Below are 19,146 nucleotides of genomic sequence, written 5' to 3' on the forward strand. Positions count from 1 at the left end.
ACGCGGGGTTAAACACACGGAACAGGAATTCAACCCCAGCAAGGTCAGGGAGGAGTGTGGAGGCTGTTAGTGAGTCCACATGTTAACTGTTAAGTCACTATGGTTCAGAAGATGTATTAATTTTAAGTTGTATCTTAAATGGGGAAATTAGAGTCAGCTTGTCAACAGCAATCAGTTTCTAATGTGTCTGTCTTGTTAGCTGGTTAAAAGCTAATTTGTGTAAGACCTAATGGCATAAATGTCCCATATTATGCAAAATTGACTCTTGTGAGCTTTAAGCCATGTTAGATTGTTGTTACCCCTCAAAAACATACCCAGAGTTGTTTTGATGTATTAGCAGCCGTAACGTACAATGACTTTTTCTGGGTAGGCAAGCAGATCTTGGGTGGATCAGTATTTAGTCGATAACAATTAATAACACCACTTACAAAAAAATTTAAAAAAAATTATTTTGATATATTTTGAAACTATGTCATTATATTTTTTGCACACACGATGATTTGTGATTATTGGACAAGCACTAACTTATCTTGATTTCCCTGACCACATGCCACTAGTTAGCAGAAATGCTAACACATGACTGCCTAAACATGTATGAGTGTGCATGTCCAGGCTCATTAACTTCTCTAGGCCAACATCTTCTGATATAGCTGCCAATTCCCAGCTTTCTTTAGAGAGGATTCCCACCAATTCTTTCTAAAACAAAGTATAGTTGAACATTTGTGCTCACTATAGAAAACTGCAGCACACTAGAAAACTATGGAGCAGCGAGGTGACATCACGCTCAAGAGTATCTGGGACACAGTTCAGCAGACCAACCAAGAACTCTAAGTATACGCTGATGCAAAAATATCACCACGATAAGATAGCATCAATAAAATAGAAGGATCAATGTCCACACTTTGTGACCAGATTACTGTGACTAAACAAGTGAGCTGTAATGAAAACAACATCAGAGACCTCAACAAGTGCATTCTGCAGCACTTGAAGAGGAAAATGCTCACCTTAAAGGGCCCATATTATGATATTTTCTGATCTATATTATAATGTTTTCATCATAACAAACACGCCCAGACACTGTTGAATTCATAAACAAACTGATCCCCCAGAAAACTTCCCAACTGTGACATGTATCAAAAGGGTTCATCGTACTCAGGATCAAAGGTGAAGTCATGGACAATTCTGGTCAAATCACAGAGAAAAAGCGGGATCTACGCTGTCAAGAAGCACATATCCACATCTTTCCTGACTTCAGCGAGGATCTTACAAAGAAACGTCAACAGTTCGACACCATCAAAAGAAGCTTCAGGAAATTAAACATTTGCTTCAGAACATTAAATATTTGCTTCAGTCATCAATGCTACAGGAAACTTATGATCTTCCATTCCTCTTCTGATGTCAAGAACTATCTCAATCAGCTTGATGTCTCTTTTTCCTCTGTGTAGTGATTTGTCTGAATGTTTTCTGAATATTACATTTCAGCGCCCTCTTGGTCACTGAATTTAAAGTGATATAATAATTCAAATATTCCCAGTCCCTTGATTTACAAATATTAGGAGCTTTTTGTGATAATTCTTATTTTTACTAATTAATACCATACCCCTTCATCTTATCTCTTTTTGTTTGATTATGTGTTGTATGTGTGTTGTATTACGACTGAAAGGTTTTTATTCTGCACTCTTCTCCTTTAATGGTAATTTTATGATGACAAAAGAAACATGGACTGACGGACTTTTATTAGACATAGTAAAGTGACAGAAAAGTATTTGAGAAGTGACAGGAAAGTTTTTTTTGTAAAGTAATGGGAAAGTTCTTAAACTGAGTTTAAAGAGTGTGAGAGAGAGTTTTTAAAGTTTGCAAACAAGTGGGTGAGAGAGTTGCAGATTGGGTGATTATTTATGTTTTGATTTGTGTGATTTTAATGTCTTTCTTATTCTGTAAAGCACTTTGAATTACCTTGTGTACGAATTGTGCTATACAAATAAACTTGCCTTGCCTTGTCTTCTGTGTGTGCTTGTCTGTTTTGTCCTGCTCAACACCTCCTGTATCCTACCACTGATTCCCTTAATAGTACTTCAGATAAAATTATAGATAAAACAAAAGGTTTGGAGATTATTCATATAAATGTTAATCTAAAATGAATCTCCTCCATGCCCGCATCACACGATTTAAGCCTAACATTATCACTATCTCAGAAACCTGGCTGTTTACTAATATTGCAGATGCTGAGATTAAAGTAGATGGTTTTACAATCTATAGGGCTGATCAAGGTGCAGAAGGAGGTGGAGGAGGTAATCTATGTTGACAATAGCCTTAACTCAATGTGCGTATATCCACAAACTGAGCTAATACACGTTCGCTAATAATTGGTAGCATTTGTCGACCAGCATCTGCATCAACTGACTCAGTATTTTTGAACACAGAACTCCTAAATCTCTATAGATGCAGAGATAAAGCTTGGGAAATATACTAATCATCCTGATGACTCGGAAGCATATCAACATCTCCACAATGATTGTAAGACAAAAACAAGAAATTTCCAATTTCAATTGTATCTTAATCGTAAAATCACCCATCTCAGGACTTCACAAATGGAAAAAAAACAAAAAATATCTGTACTAAATAGGAGTAATAGATGTCAAATCTGCATTCATTAATCCAGCTATGATATCACATGCTTTAAAAACACATTTCCATTCTAGCTGTTTGTCTCAACCAACACATCTTATCCAAACGGAACACCCTCATCGTAAGTGCTGGATTTGATTGGAAAGTGGCTTGATTTATCAAATTTGCAGCTCACATTTTAATTTATCCACTAGCAGAGCTCTTCCACTTATCTTTCCTCATACATTCGCTACCAAAATAATTATTCGGGACCTTTGATGAACCTTTGAAGACTGGTGTTGGTGGACCTTTGAAGGACCTTTGTTGGACCTTTGAAGATGGCAATAATACGACTCATTTGTACAATACAAAAATATTTGAAAAACTAATGTTTAATCAATTATTATCTTATATTAATGATTTTGTTTGATTTAGAACCAGCTGTTCTACAACAACAGCCCTGGTTGATCTCTCTAATGATAGTTTTACTGTAACCCAAGTCTAACAGGTGCAATTTGTATCGATTTCGCAAATGCATTTGACATGGTAGACCATTCCCTCTTCTTGGACAAACTATACTCAGTCTCTCTAAAGATGTATTGCTCTGGTTCAACACTTATTTACATTGTAAAAGGCAATGTCTGAGGTGAATCATCCACAGCCACCATTGTTGGTTGGAGTTCCCCAAGGGTCTTCACTGGGACCCTTATTATTTTCTTTATATATAAATTACCTCACCCAAATCATAGAAAAATATAAAACACACTTATATGCTGATCACACTGTAATTTATTTCTCTCACAAAAAATCGTAATATCCTACAATCACTTCATCATGACTTTGAGCACATACAGACTTGGCTTTTCCAGAACAATTATTATGAACAATAAAAAGTCATACATTATTCTGTTCACAAAACCTCAGCGTACAAATCCACGGAGCATTTCAATAGACTACTTTGATGGATCTTTACTTCAAAGTGCTACAACTTTTAAATACTTAGGACTATGGGCCAACTCAGAACGCACTTTTAAACCACATATTGATTATATAACCGATAAAACGCCCCTCAAACCCCACAGGGTGTCAGCCATATTGGTTCAAACTCGAGTCATCCAATATCTACCCCTCGTACTAATGAACACCAAACTGAAGCAGCATCATCAGGACATATCTGGCATCGAAAGCTGTTAAAAGAATGTATGTAAGTCTCAGGGTATGGTCATTTTGAAAGCATAAAAATCCTTGTAACTTTTGTAAAATTGTCGGATCTGGATGGACTCATTGTAGCATTTGTGTAAACTCCATGTCCAATTGTTGTGAAGTGCACTTATACACTTATTGCCTTGAATAATTAGGATGCTCAGAATTATGTCGTCGGGCATTTCAAAATTTAAATGCTAATGCCCTATGGTGCTGTGATGGTATGCAGTCTCCAAAGCGCCAGACAGAAAATCTATCTTTTATCCCCTCACTGTGGTCTGCTGTGTGAGAGGATTAAACCAGAGAAAAATTGAACAGCGGTAAGAATAGTGTTCTTATAATACTGTCCACTGCTTGGTACTTAAAAAAAGGCATATTGTGTGTTTTTTTTCTTTTCTGCCATATAGTTATAATCTATGACAGAACCTTCTGGTCAAACTAGTGGCATTTCTTTTCTGTTTATTTGTGACAAAATAAATATGCAATGCTAGTGAACCCCACAGATTAAGAAAATAAAATAGAAAAATGAAGTAAATTAGTGGCGAACTGTTCCATCCTAGGCCTTCATCCACTCACGTTTACAAAAACAACTATCAGTAAAGACGCCAAAGTGACCGTACAGTCTTCAATACGCGTGGAACATGAACACGAACCTCTGTGACATCACCCTGAAGTTAACGCCGCTGACAGTGTTGGCGCTTAAAAGACGTGAGCATGACTGATAACAATGAAACGCACCGCTAGTCTCCACACACTTCCCCGTCGCAAAACCATCAGTCGATCGATGCGACCGCACGAGCGCACACGGCGAGTCGGAACGAGCACGGCCATCAGCGACTGAACACTACTGTAATGACACATGTTTCTCCTTTATGTTATCTCATTAGCTACAATCCTAATGACCGCACATTGATCGCGGATTGCATTGTTGTTACTCTTGGGTCACACGCGCCGTTGCCGTCCTCTCAGATGCTCTTGTTGTACACGCCAAGCCATCTGATGTGTAATCCAACAGTTCATTCATTCTGAGCTCTGTGCACCAGTAAATCCTTTGCTAGTAGCCCGGATGTTTTTTGATGAATGTGACTGTGTCAGAACAATTTACATAGCAAACACAAACTAAAACAAACTGCTCGTCTTTGAAAATAAATCCCATTATTAGTCCAACTGAAACATCCAAATGAAAGCATCCTCTCATTATTTCTTGTTCTGGAACTCCCCCAGACGGGAAGCAGAGATTAACTAGTCGTCAATAAACTTTTAATACAAACATAGTATCAGCACCGGTCCCACTCTTAACTTAAACATCAATGGTTGAGCGGTCAGATCCACAGGTTGATGGTGCGATTCTAGCTCCCACAGATGAATGCTGTTGTTGTGTGTGAATGTGAGTGGTTCCTTGATGTAAAGAACTTTGTGTGCCTTGAAGGTGGAAAAGCGTTATGTAAAATTCTGACCAATTACAAGCAAAACAATGAGGTGCCAAACCACTCCAGTCAGTCCACAGGAACAGCACAGGCCTGTGAGAAGGTGTGGAACGGACTGAACCAATCCACTAGTGCTGGCTTCTGCTGAGATTCTGATTGGTCAGTTCTAACACCAGGACCCTCTACTTGCTGTGTGCACGCCAAATCAATGAGCACTTCTGAACGTGTAACCGCCAAAACTACACCAAATCTGATTGGACACTGACACTTTCTGAACACAGGACATTACTGCTTTTTATTTATGAAATTGTTGATAGAAATAAAGACTTTCTGTGAGACAAGTACAGAGCAGTGGACGTTTCAGTGCCAGTAAAAACGGGTAGATCAGAGCAATGGCACCTTGAATACAGGAGAATAAAGATTAGTCAATTATGTATGAGTCACTCTATATACAACAAGGCTAAAACCTCTTAAAAGTGGATTGTACGTGGTAATTAAATTTGTTTTTTATTTAAAGTGGAATTAGAGAGTTTGTTTTGTGTCTTTTGAAGGAGAAATATTCTGCAAAAAGAAAAAGACGAGTATAATGCAACGTCAATGTTTTTCGCTTTCTACCATGTTGTTCCCTCATCAAAAACATGTCTGAAGAGGTTTTAGATATTACGCATTCATGTAGCGCATAATCTGAGGCACTATTCAAACCCTCCTTATGGTTAGCTGTAAGATTCTGTCCAAGACTCAGCCCACAAGCCCATGTCATCCAAGCTCCCACACTACAGTCCTCCATAAATATACAAAAACATGATACAAAACTGTGCACAGCAACTTCACAAATCTGAAGCTATGTGTTCGAGTAATCTTTTATCTTGCATTCATGACGCCATCGCTCTGAAATACCCAGTTTACCTGTCTATCTTGCATGTATTCAGTTACAGGTTGCTCATTAATATGCTACCGTAAAACATGCATTCTTCATTCTTAGTGTGAGCGGAGTTGCCTTTCCACAGATCTGACGTCTAGTAGGCTACGAGGGCGTCACCTGTCTCCATACAGATACGTAACTTTAATACCACTGTCCTCCAGGTGAAGCATTATTATCTCCATGGAGACAAGCAGGTGGCGCATCCTCCAAAAAAGTTACACAGTTCACTTTAAAGTTAGAAAAGGTGGCGTGCCAAAGCTGTGGTATCAGGAGGAGATCAGAAGGCCTGAAATGAGTTGGCAAGTGCAGTTTTGCAGCGGTCGTATAATCCTCTCACAGGGACAGGGAGGTGATAAGAGCAGACTACACCATCACTCATGTACATGCACACTACATTAGTTTAACATGTGCATTCTAATTCACGTGGACTGCTACATGACATATGCTGCTGTACGAGCACTGCACATTGACGCTTTGCAGTGACGTCACGCTGGAGGTGTTTTACATGTATGTCTATGATGGAATGTTCAGGAGTTACCATGGTGATTCAATGCAGATATTAGCAAACGCGCCCAAAACATTTTAAGACAGTCTGAAAAAAGTGCCAAATGGATTTAAACAGCACATTTTGAGGAGCCTGTGATCAATATGAGTTTAAGTGACTGTAATGTTATTTGAGATGGACGTGTATAACAGCACAAATCAGCTCACCTGTTGTATTTCCAGGTAAGTCAGTTCTTTATGGTATCACACCCCCAGAGAATGTTGATGACCTCAGCTAGAAAGTATCAGGGACAAGTCATCAAGTTCTTAAAGCAGTGCTCCCAATCAGGGGTATGGGGACCCGAAGATTAGGAAACACATCAGACAGTGTGTGTAGAGCTGCTGTACAGAGCAGTCAGAGCATCATAGGGCCCGCTTTAATATGCAAGAAGAGCCTTTAATAAAACAAGAACACAAATGTAACTAAATTACACAAATAACTAATAATGTATGAATGGGAAAGTGAAAGAAAAACAAATGTGTAACTGTACTTAAAATAGAAATCCCATGACACCTTAATAGGGTTCAAGAGAAATATTAAAAAAAAAACTATAATTAGGTAATCTTAGACACTTAAGTGTATATATAAGATGAGTGGTTTCCATTGCTGAAACAGTTTAAACAGAGTCCTGTCCAGTGCAAAACAGCTCTCTATCACTGCTCACTGCCTCGTGTGGAGGATCATCTGAACATAAAGACATCATGTGTTCTCCAGTGTCAGGGGCTGTTCATTTCACACTGGATTTGACTTTAGACCAACTCACACTAAAACACTCATCTACTGTTATGTAGCGTATCATATTTCACTCATGTTGGCTCTGCACAAACACACTGTGTACTATTGACACATTTTGTTCATGTTGGACATTTACATCAACAAATTGCGTTTATTTAGCAAAAGGCAAAATTTGATGCAATGACACGCAGCAGAAGTGCAGACAGTTTTTACTCTAGAAAAAACGCAAATGTTCATTGTAATTATCAAAATTATGTTTCTTTTATATTTGTCTGTAGCACTATTTCCACGGTGCATGAATATGACAGTGTGATTAATAGAGCTGGTTCTATGCTACAACTTAAACAGTGAGTCAGATGCAGCATTACATTTTTTACTCTGTTAAAATCATATTTTGAAAATGTATCGCTCACAGTGTCCAGTTATATCAAATGAAATGAAAGTTAATATAATATAATGTCAACATAAAGCTTTTGTCACTTGTAGATTGACAGTGGGAAGAGTAACCAAAACTTTTACTCAAGTAAGAGAGTACTGTTACTTCAATAAAACTATTTGCTCTGAAAAGTAAATATTTAATATAATAGATTTTTAAATCTTAAAATCTTAAAAAGGGGATATTAAGAAAGAAACCTTTTTTTTTTTTTATTGAATTCTACCATTTTATATCATTACAGTTAGCTATAAGAATCTGTGCAACGCTCCACCCACAAGCCTACGTCACCCATGCTCCCACACAACAACTCTCCATAAATATACAAAAACATAATACAAAACTGCACATGGCAACTTGATGTGATGTGCAGGAGTTTCTTAGATGCACGCTGATTGTGTTGTGATAGTATGAAAGTGAAACTTACAAACCTGCTCCCATATGTTGTTTTTGGTCAATATAGCATTTTCAAAACAATAAAAAGTAACATGGTGATCTACGGTAAATATGTTATGTGTTAGCAGTTAATATCCCATAGAAGTAAAATGCCCCCCCTTTAAATATAATTATGTTTTAGTAAAATGAGTATTCTAACTTGTCATATGCAAACACACTGTGTCTATTTGTTGTCAACATCACTATTTACATCTGAGTAATGAAACCAGATAAGCTTTTGTGCTTTCAGTCTTCCTGTGTTATATCTTCAGCATGATGCCAGTTGTTGAGAAGACAATACTGCAATGCACACTCACATTTTAGGCCCAAATACAGTTGAAGAGGACAGCTTGGCAGCTCTAATTTGAAAGCTGTTGTGAGCATGAGACTCAACTTTTCAGCAATTCAAAAATTCCAGTGACAGTACGGAGTGACGTGAGGCGTGACTGTGTGCATCGGGTAAGTCCGGCTCACCAAAGAAAAGCTCGGTGAATAGACTCAAACTGCAGACTTGGTGGTATTTCTGTATATACCTTTAGTGTACTCCTAGTTTAAACCTACTTACCTGCTAGACATGGCGTAGGTGAGGTTTAAAGGGCCGGTATTACGCTATTTTCTTATCTATGTTATAATGTCGTTCTTGAGTAATTGCACTTTAAACTTTAAACTATTGATTTGAAGTGTCCACATTATCAATTTGTCACAACATTGGAGCGAGCCAAGAAATCAACCAATCGTTAAAGCAGACATATTGTGCTTGAGTCTGCCAAATAGTTATAATCTACGACACCCATGGATCATTACGTATAATTTGCACATTTTAAATCGCAATATTCATCTAAAACAACTTATTAAAAGAAACAAATCTGCTGTCTTCCGTGTTAGAAAAGTTAGTAAGTTGTGGGCACCTCTGATGGATTGATGCACATCACACCAGCGAGTCACGTACCAAAATGACTACGTGAGACTGGATCCTACGCGTATCAACGATTAAGAAAACAAAGTAAGTACGTCACAGTGGGCGTGTACCGGTGGTGGTGAAAACGGGGGTTGATTGGCAATATGGAATCGTGAAAATAAGCAATTAAAGATAGCTCAAACATCCACAAATGACTCCAAAATACAGCTTCAAGGGGGTTAATGAGAAGGAGAACCAACTATAACATAGGTAAAAAGTCAGTTTTGCGCTTCCCTCTGCACATTGTTCACACTCTGTCTGTGTTTGTGCGGAAAAAGGCCCGTTGGATGACCATTGTTGCTGCTTTGTTTTACCTATAGTCCACCTAGATTTGGTTTAGTCCTCGTCCCGTCCTGATTTTATTCTGAGTTTAAAGGTCCTATATTACGCAAAATTGACTGCTGTAAGTTTTAAGTCATGTTAGAATGTTGTTACCTCATGAAAAACATACCTGGAGTTGTTTTGTTTCATTCACACATGTTTGGGTGATCTTGCATTATTAATCTGTACATCTCTAATGCTCAAAATGCTCTGTTCCACCTTGTGATGTCATATAGTGGTAGTTTTCAAATTAGCAGCTTCCTTTTAAGTTTAGTTCAGTAGAAATTGGCAAATCTAGGGGTGAAATTATCCAAATGATATAGTGAATGTGCGTGGAGTTTAAAAACGCAGTGGAGGACTTCCTGTATTACCTCATGACATCATAAGGTGGAACAGAGCATTTTGGTTTGAGAGAAGAACTCAGCGTAAATATGGAGAGTTTGTGGGCGCTTTAATCATAGTTCATTCCCAGTGTCTATGTGGTGTTTATGTCGGTGAAAACGCATCCATAGCCTCAACCCAAACTGGGCTCAAGGATCTGTGCTGGCATTAGTACTATTAGTGCAGATGTTGGTTCGCTGTGTTTAGTAGTGAGTGTAGCTGTTAGAGCAATAGCCCACAGCTCGCTCACAGCAAAACGCATCTGTCTAAAAATACTCTCTAAACATAGTGCAAGATGGCTGCGCAGTATCAAGAAAAATACAATATTAAATGATGAATTAAAAGTCCTATATTACACAGTGTTGACTCTTGTGAGCTTTAATCCGTGTAATAATGTTGTTATCATATCAAAAATATACATGGAGTTGTGTTTTGTTTCATTCTCACACGTTTTTTTATTATTATTCTGTCTGCATGTCCAAAAGCAAAATGCTCTGTTCCATCTTGTGATGTCGTGAAGTGGTAGTTCTCAAGTTAACAGCTCCTTTTACCTTCAGTTCAGTAGAGATTGGTATTATCCAAGGCTGAAATGATCCAAATGATTAAAATAAAGTTGTATGGAGTTTAAAAACACAGTAGAGCACTTCCTGTATTACCACATGACATCACAAAGTGGAACAAAGTGTTTTCTGAGAGATCTTAGGTTAAATATGCAGGATTTATGTGTTAAACTTGTGCAAATGAAGCCAAACACAGCTGCAAGTATGTTTTAGAAAAGGCAGCAACATTGTAACATAATTTAAAGTACGTAAGAGTCAATTTAACATAATGCAGGACCTTTATACAAACACAGAGACTAGACAGGGATGCGCAACATGCTGTCCTCGAAGGACAGCAGACCTGCAAATGGGTTGAGAGTCTCCTTAAATACAGGAAGTGAATGCAGGTGAGCCCCAGGATTGGCCAGGTGGGAACTCAATGCACCAATGAGAGAACAGACAACAGCAACCAACCACGAACAGGCGGGAAAGCAGTCCTCCAATCAGGGTCAAGGACTCACGCACAGGGTTACAGGTAGACAAGGGACAGGACTTTATGTGATGTGTTGTAAGTCACTTTATAATGACTTATAAATCACAAATAAAATTAAATTAAAGATTAAATACATGTAATTTTCTAGTTACTCAGTAGTTTCTCCAAATACTTTTTTTTTTTTTACTCTTATTTGACTAATTATTTGTATTTTTGGATAAAGTACTCACATCCGAAATTAGACACATTCTAAGAAATTTCAAGTATTTCCAAATATTAGAGGCACTGTATCTGATTTTTATTGTCTTAAAATGTGAAAAAAAACAAAAAAAACAAAAACAAAAACAGAACTAGTATTAGCAAACTGTATTTTAAACTGGTCCAAAGTTATCCTTCACTTTATAAATTCAGAGCATCATAATTATTCACCACTATGAGTTCAGAAGCACTTTTCACAACTCCCGGAGACCAAAGCTTGCAACAACTAGCATGCTCACGTGCACTTCCTGATTATCGGACAATAAAGCGCTTCATAATTAGATGCAGACAGCACACAGGTGACTTATTTTGACCTCAAGAGCTGCTTTTATACAAGATATATGGACTGGGACAAGACACATTTTGCTCAAATACATGGGGAAAAAAATCCGGTCTTTAGAGTCACAGCTAAATTATATTGGAGACGTTTTATCAGCCACTAACTTAACAATTTGGAATGTACTGTACAGGGCTGTTCTGTTACTTTTCATATCGTACATAACCACACATCCGAGTGAGAGAGTGAGTGTGGTCTGAGCAGCGTGACCAGGAGCAGCGAGGAGAAAGGGACGAGAGGAATATGAAAGATGCATATGAATAAATATATGAACAAGTCCAGTGAACACGGCTTTGCACCAGTGCTTTGGGACCCTCTTGGACGTCAGCTGAATTTAGATTATTTTACATTTTAAGAGAGTGGGTTTGGGTTGTTGATAAAAAGGGAGGTGCATGATGAGACTGGTAACTTAAAGGCACTGTACCTGTGTTTTGGCAAGTAATATCCAAACTTAAGCCGCGCAAATGTTGAAACTTGTCATTATTTGGCTGATAAGGCTGAAAATCTGTGCCTTCGGCCTCTCTGACCAGTCACTCGCGGTGCCGGTGACGTGTCTTGCCTGAGGACATGTAATTGTGGGGGAAGCGAGTGCAGAGCAGGTAGAGAGTTGATGGACGTTTTTATCTGGTACCAGAAGGGTGAAGGTACAGACAGAAAGCACTTGTGTTGCATTACAAAGAAGCCTACCGAGTACTTTTACACTGGGAAAGGAAAGAAGGCTGGTCCTACATGGATTTAAACAAATTTTACATACGGTCCATACAAGGTCATAAAGAATATGTCACTGAAAAGATTGAGTACAAGAACAGCCACAGCTTGTAAATGAAGTATGTGGTTATAGTGAAGATATCTTAAATTAAGTAGTTACACAGAAATCATGCTTTCAAGACACAAGGACACGACGACACAACTTGGGTCGAGTGGGATTTGCTTAACTCTATAGCGTCGGATGGTATCGCCGCCGATACACTGGCGGTTGCGGACTTTCCTCTACCGTAACTCTGCAACCAATTTTGCGTTCATGTAAATTCAAACGTCGTCTCAAAGCAGAGGCATGGGGCTCTTTAAATATGGTACTGTCATTACGGTAATGTGCTTACGTTGTCCCTCGAAGATGACCAATCAGAGCGCAGGTGCCTCCGGGATACTCCCAGTCACTTATTTGATGCAGCAAAGGAAAAATAAGAATGCCTATGTAAAATAGAGGTAGTTTTGTGAAAAAAGGCAAAAGTACATGCTGATAGGTCCTTTAACATGATTTTTTATGGTCTGTGTGAGCTATAATGGTCTATAATGTGCTCAGTCCTTAACCATGCCTCTGCTTTGAGATGCTGTTTGAATTTACATGATGGCACAATTGGTTGCAGAGTTACAGTAATGGAAAGTCAGTGCTATAGCTTTCTATTAACTGACAACATCTTTAATGTTAAATAAAGGCAACAGATTCTTGGTTTGACAACTTTAATGCAGGCTATAGATGGCCTTTTAAGTTTTTGTATTACACTGGTTTCTGATGAGAAGTCACCTAGTTTAATAATGTTTGTTGAAATGTGAATCTAACCACTCAGATCATACTCCTCCCCTCACTGTCTCCAGAGGACACAGTGAACAATCATCAGTGACAAAACACCAGGAGTAAACCAGGTCTCTGTCTGTTTCATGCTCAGGAAGGAGTATCAACAACTCTTCATCGTGGTCAGCGAGAACATACACTTTCAAAACACATTTCTCAAGTCACAAACTATAGAAATGATCCCTGAAAGTATAGTCTTAATGAGAGACTCTCTACAGCAGACACTAGAGCCACAGACTGAGACTCTGGCTCAGAGGAAGCAGAGGAGGAACAGGAAATTATAACCAGTCTGTCAGAACATCCATACAATCATTTAGACTGATTTATAAAGTAAGTCAAGAATGGTTTTGGATTTGTTTTTTCCCCTGACACAACCTGTAACATTTTTTTTTATTTTTATTTATAGTTTATTTTTTTATTTTTTGTGAAAATAGATCTCCACTGAGGGAGGACACATAATTCAACTTAGAAGTAGAATATATTTTTGAGATGGGCTTTGTCTCCACTTGAGATTGTTGCACATTTTCACAAAATACACCATTATAAGTGGTATATATTCTGTGGTTTCATTCATAAACTAAATCAGCCCTCTTTTATAGACTCTTTTGGTATTAGGTAATGAGGTATGAGGTAAACTCATACTGTGGATACTTGTTACATTATTTTTGTAGGTTGTCTGTGAAAACCTACAAAAAGGTTTTCACAGAATAAGTGGGAAATAAACAACTCAACTACCCAGTTTTAAACAGCAAGGACTAAATCTAGAAAGAGTGCACCACTCAGATCATACTCCTCCCCTCACTGGCTCCAGAGGACACAGTGAACAGTCATCAGTGACAGAGAACACCAGGAGTAAACCAGGTCTCTGTCTGTTTCATGCTCAGGAAGGAGTATCAACAACTCTTCATCGTGGTCAGCGAGACCATACACTTTAGAAACACATTTCTCAAGTCACAAACTATAGAAATGATCCCTGAAAGTATAGTCTTAATGAGAGACTCTCTACAGCAGACACTAGAGCCACAGACTGAGACTCTGGCTCAGAGGAGCATGTGAGAGAGGACATCTGCAGACAGGAGGGGCCTGTTTAGTTTCAAATCTTTGTCAAATGTGTTTATAAAGTTCATAAGCAGTCTACCAGAGACCTTTTGGTACAGTTAATAGATCTCCACTGAGGGAGGACCCTTTTTTCTGCTGATGTGATCTGCATCACTATCAGGGAATCCAAATACATTTGTCATTACTCAATTTCTCGTGTTAACCTACTACTGCTCTACCTTCCTAATCAGTAGGTAGCCAACAGCCAACAGCATCTGGAAATATTCTTGTGCCAGCTCAAATCCCGCCCATGGAAAAAGTTGTGTGACTTTTGTGAAAATGTGCAAGAACAAAGTCATGTCAAAAATATATTATACAATGAATTGTGTGTCCTCCCTCGATGGAGACTTCTTTTCACTCATGAAAGCAGAGAGACTCTGGGGCCACTGCCTTTAACAGTTCAAAACAACCAAAGCACAGGCAGTGTAAAAAAGATACAGTCATTTGACAAAGCCATTACATAAAGATAATAACTCAGACTAAATGATTGTATGGATACTCTGGCAGACTAGTAGTCATTTTAATTTCCCTTTCTCACTCTGCTTCCTCTGAGCCAGAGTCTCAGTCTGTGGCTCTAGTGTCTGCTGTAGAGAGTCTCTCATTAAGACTATACTTTCAGGGATCATTTCTATAGTTTGTGACTTGAGAAATGTGTTTCTAAAGTGTATGGTCTCGCTGACCACGATGAAGAGTTGTTGATACTCCTTCCTGAGCATGAAACAGACAGACACCTGGTTTACTCCTGGTGTTCTCTGTCACTGATGACTGTTCACTGTGTCCTCTGGAGACAGTGAGGGGAGGAGTATGATCTGAGTGGTCTGTCTTTCAGACAAGGATGACATACCAGCCTACCCAGGTTTAAACCCATGCACATTCTCACAGTGTGCATGGATGTACACATGTGGGAGTTTAAAGTCAGAGCTGGTAAGTAGAGAGATGTGGGCAGATGATACACAGACCAGAAGTTCAGAGCCTCAGGTGAGCAAGGCATAAACAGGTATGACTACTACAGATGTGTGATTGGCCAGGCGCACTTACAGATGCATTATTGGTTGATAGCAGAGGATACGTCCCACATTGCAATAGCTGTCTGCTGCTTTAGCCTTAAAAATGGTGTGCCAAAAGTTATAGATTACACTGGTCAACACTAAATTTATTGTCTAAGATTTTTTAGCTGATTTAGGTTCATTTTGATGTGCTGAATCCAAAAATCACATTGGTTTTGCTCAATCAGGTCAACGTTCTGAACTAAGCTACATATTAGTTTTTGGACGATTTTGTTTACATGTATGAGTATTTTCACGTCATATGATGCAAAATTCTGTTCTATTTCTCGCTATAAACACATTCTGAAGATTTTGCATGTGCCAACTTATGACTAATTGTTTTTTTTTTATATTACAAGTGAATGAAATGGCTTCGACTAGAAGATCTTGCAAAAATAAGCCTGACATATTCTGCTACATCTGCGGTGAATACACCAATGTTCCTAACAGGAATCAAGTCACAAGTTTCATAAAGCGTGCTTACCATGCTTATTTTGGTATTAAACTTGGTGACCAAGATGAAGCTTGGGCGCCACACATGGCATGCAAGTCATGCACCGAGTATCTGCGTCAGTGACTAAAGGCAAGAAGAGTTGTCTGAAGTTTGGAATTCCCATGGTTTGGAGGGAGCCGACATCAATAGCTACTTCTGGGCTATTGATGTGCCTGGGATCAACAGAAAGAACCGAAGCAGCCTCAAGTATCCTGACCATGAATCAGCACGTCGTCCTGTAGCTCACTGTGATGAAATTCCAGTACCTGTCTTTGTAGAAGTTCCTGACATCAATGACAAAGATTCCTCCAGTGTGGTTTTAATGATGATGCTCCACATCCTTTTTCCCAAAAGGAGCTAAAGGTTCAGGTTTCCTGAGAATCTGGGATCACTGAGTGATGAGCAGGTGGAGAGATTCCATCAGGACATAAAAGAGATGGAGACCAGGTATCAGGGACGCTGGGATGCAGTCATGATGGCTGATTACTGTTGGACTCTGCAGAGAGACATCCCTGCTGCTGAGCATTCAAGGGGTTCAAAGAAACAGAAGTTCATGTCCTGAATTTTGCACAATGATAACGTAACGTTCCAATTTACATGTACTTACCTTTATCAATTAACATAACGTAACATTTAATTAATACATTCTGTTAGAAAACTATTTTTTATCTCCTAAAACATTTTTGGATGAGAAATATTAAAGAAAATCAACTGATAATGTCACAAAATTGTAATCAATTTAGTCAGAAGATCAGATTTTTCAAAAATCAAATTAGCATAAAAATCTGACCTGACTGAGAAAAATGGATATCATTTTTTGATTCAGTGGTGCAAAATGGTCCTAATTCAGTTGAAAAAACTCAGACAACTTTCAAAAATGTTTTTTTTTTGTAACCCAGTGTTATCAAAAACTTTAGAAGTACAGTATGAGAGTTGACAAATGTGTTTAGAGCCCCTCAGTGGAGATCTATCAACTGCTGAAATTCAGTTACCTTCTGCATGTAAAAAAAAATAAAAATAAAATAAAAATGTCTCAAAAACATCTGACAAATAACTTAAACTAAACAGGCCCCTCCTGTCTGCAGATGTCCTCTCTCACATGCTCCTCTGAGCCAGAGTCTCAGTCTGTGGCTCTAGTGTCTGCTGTAGAGAGTCTCTCATTAAGACTATACTTTCAGGGATCATTTCTATAGTTTGTGACTTGAGAAATGTGTTTCTAAAGGGTATGGTCTCGCTGACCACGATGAAGAGTTGTTGATACTCCTTCCTGAGCATGAAACAGACAGAGACCTGTTTTACTCCTGGTGTTCTCTGTCACTGATGACTGTTCACTGTGTCCTCTGGAGACAGTGAGGGGAGGAGTATGATCTGAGTGGTGCACTCTTTCTAGATTTATTTCTTGCTGTTTAGAACTGGGTAGTTGGATTGGTTACTTCTGACTTATTCTGTGGAAACTTTTTTGTGATTCATGCTGTGTGTGTGTGTGTGTACACTGAACTCTCACAGCTATTGTCTTATTTATTTTTTTATTTTTTTGGATGATAAGCAGCTAAACAATACCAAAAGAGTCTATAAAAGAGGGCTGATTTAGTTTATGAATGAAACCCCAGAATCGATACCACTTATAATGGTGTATTTTGTGAATATGTGCAACAATCGCAAGTGGAGACAAAGCTCATCTCAAAAATATATTCTGCTTCTAAGTTGAATTATGTGTCCTCCCTCAGTGGAGATCAATTTTCACAAAAACAATTAAAAAATAAATAAATAAAATGTTACAGGTTGTGTCAGGAAAAAAAAATAAAAAATTCAAAAAACATTCTTGACTTACTTTATAAATCAGTCTAAATGATTGTATGGATGTTCTGACAGACTGGTTGTAATTTCCTGTTCCTCCTCTGCTTCCTCTGAGCCAGAGTCTCAGTCTGTGGCTCTAGTGTCTGCTGTAGAGAGTCTTTCATTAAGACTATACTTTCAGGGATCATTTCTATAGTTTGTGACTTGAGAAATGTGTTTCTAAAGTGTATGGTCTCGCTGACCACGATGAAGAGTTGTTGATACTCCTTCCTGAGCATGAAACAAACAGACACCTGGTTTATTCCTGGTGTTTTCTGTCACTGATGACTGTTCACTGTGTCCTCTGGGGCTAGTGAGGGGAAAAGTATGATCTGAGTGGCTTATTTTAGATAGTAAATATATACCAGATTACTAAACTACTTAAAGTTTGAAGTGAGAGCAAATAAGTGACAGGCATAGCTGCAGCAGGTGTCTGAGTGGCCAGGTGAGTACCAGCCACAACAATTAGGGGGTGGCAGGAAATAAGTCCACCAATCTAAGACAAGATTCACATCCAGGGGTTACATAGAGAAAACACTCAGTGGATGATCAGCAGCTGTTCTGTAGTTCATCCGCTCATTTGGCGTTTTTTTTCAGACTGAGATCATAATCATTACAACATATTTAAATGCATGCATAGTTCCTTTCACTAAAAATAAAGATGTTATTTTCATTTTACTGCATTATTTATTTATTTATTTGTATAAGATTTGTTAAGAATCTTGAAAGAAGCAATGCACAAATGATTACAGTAGAGTTTAAGAGGATGGTGATGGCAGGGTTCATTTGCTGTGACTCAGTGTAGCAGCACAACAGTTGATCTGATTATTATTGCATTTATGTCAGTGGTAAATAATTGTCATAGAATTTCAGCGGTACAATCAAGTACTACAATAACTTAACAGCTCAAAAAGGCCAATTTAGCAAAATAGTTTCATTGATTGAGCTACTGGCACAGAGATAACAGGTCCACAAAACGTTTTTACATCTGTTTTAATATCATCCCTTCAGTAACACATTGAAACCTGTGTGTGTTTTACTGTACTATCAAACGTGTGTGTTTTTATGAATTGTCAAATCAATAAAATTGCTTTAAAAAATGTTTATGTGCAATACCAAATGATCCTCCGTAGGGGACAGTGAGCTGCTTTTGCAAAAGACAGGCCTGTATAACAAAATTACTCAAAATGCTGCGGTAATTTCTAAAGAGCTTGATATGATAGAATATTACCTGTTAGCCCCGATGCTAGTGACACTTCAACTGTGGCTCTGCTCCAGGCAAAGCGGAGGCTGTGACAGTGACAGTACAGACTCCGCTGATGACCACCAAGATGCCCATCCGTGCCTGGAAATGACTCAAAAGGTGTAATCCGGCATAAATATTGGCTTTGGTTCTCGCAGGCTTTCACTGTGGTCTGTGCCATGTTGGATTATTTGACAGCCTGCGCCACATACACTCACAACGCCGTTCTCTCAGTCTTTTGGGCACTGCTCACTTTGTTGCAGT

At 38.5% G+C, this 19,146-nt stretch overlaps 1 protein-coding gene and 5 non-coding genes across 6 annotated transcripts in view; 4 read left to right on the top strand and 2 right to left on the bottom strand.

The window, feature by feature from the left end:
* The window catches only part of LOC117384736 (cadherin-18-like), a 145,095-nt gene that overhangs the window by 60,547 nt on the left and 65,402 nt on the right, over positions 1 to 19,146 (top strand). The gene's annotated exons all lie outside the window — the stretch shown is intronic.
* On the bottom strand, positions 13,153 to 13,365 carry LOC117385850 (small nucleolar RNA U3). The gene has a single exon (XR_004542592.1). It is a non-coding gene; the product is annotated as a small nucleolar RNA U3 (small nucleolar RNA).
* On the bottom strand, positions 13,941 to 14,155 carry LOC117385851 (small nucleolar RNA U3). Its single transcript, XR_004542593.1, has one exon. It is a non-coding gene; the product is annotated as a small nucleolar RNA U3 (small nucleolar RNA).
* On the top strand, positions 14,868 to 15,082 carry LOC117385854 (small nucleolar RNA U3). The gene has a single exon (XR_004542596.1). It is a non-coding gene; the product is annotated as a small nucleolar RNA U3 (small nucleolar RNA).
* LOC117385849 (small nucleolar RNA U3) lies at positions 16,966 to 17,180 on the top strand. The gene has a single exon (XR_004542591.1). It is a non-coding gene; the product is annotated as a small nucleolar RNA U3 (small nucleolar RNA).
* On the top strand, positions 17,766 to 17,980 carry LOC117385863 (small nucleolar RNA U3). Its single transcript, XR_004542602.1, has one exon. It is a non-coding gene; the product is annotated as a small nucleolar RNA U3 (small nucleolar RNA).

Source organism: Periophthalmus magnuspinnatus, chromosome 17, assembly GCF_009829125.3.
Source record: "Periophthalmus magnuspinnatus isolate fPerMag1 chromosome 17, fPerMag1.2.pri, whole genome shotgun sequence".
Taxonomy (NCBI): domain Eukaryota; kingdom Metazoa; phylum Chordata; class Actinopteri; order Gobiiformes; family Gobiidae; genus Periophthalmus; species Periophthalmus magnuspinnatus.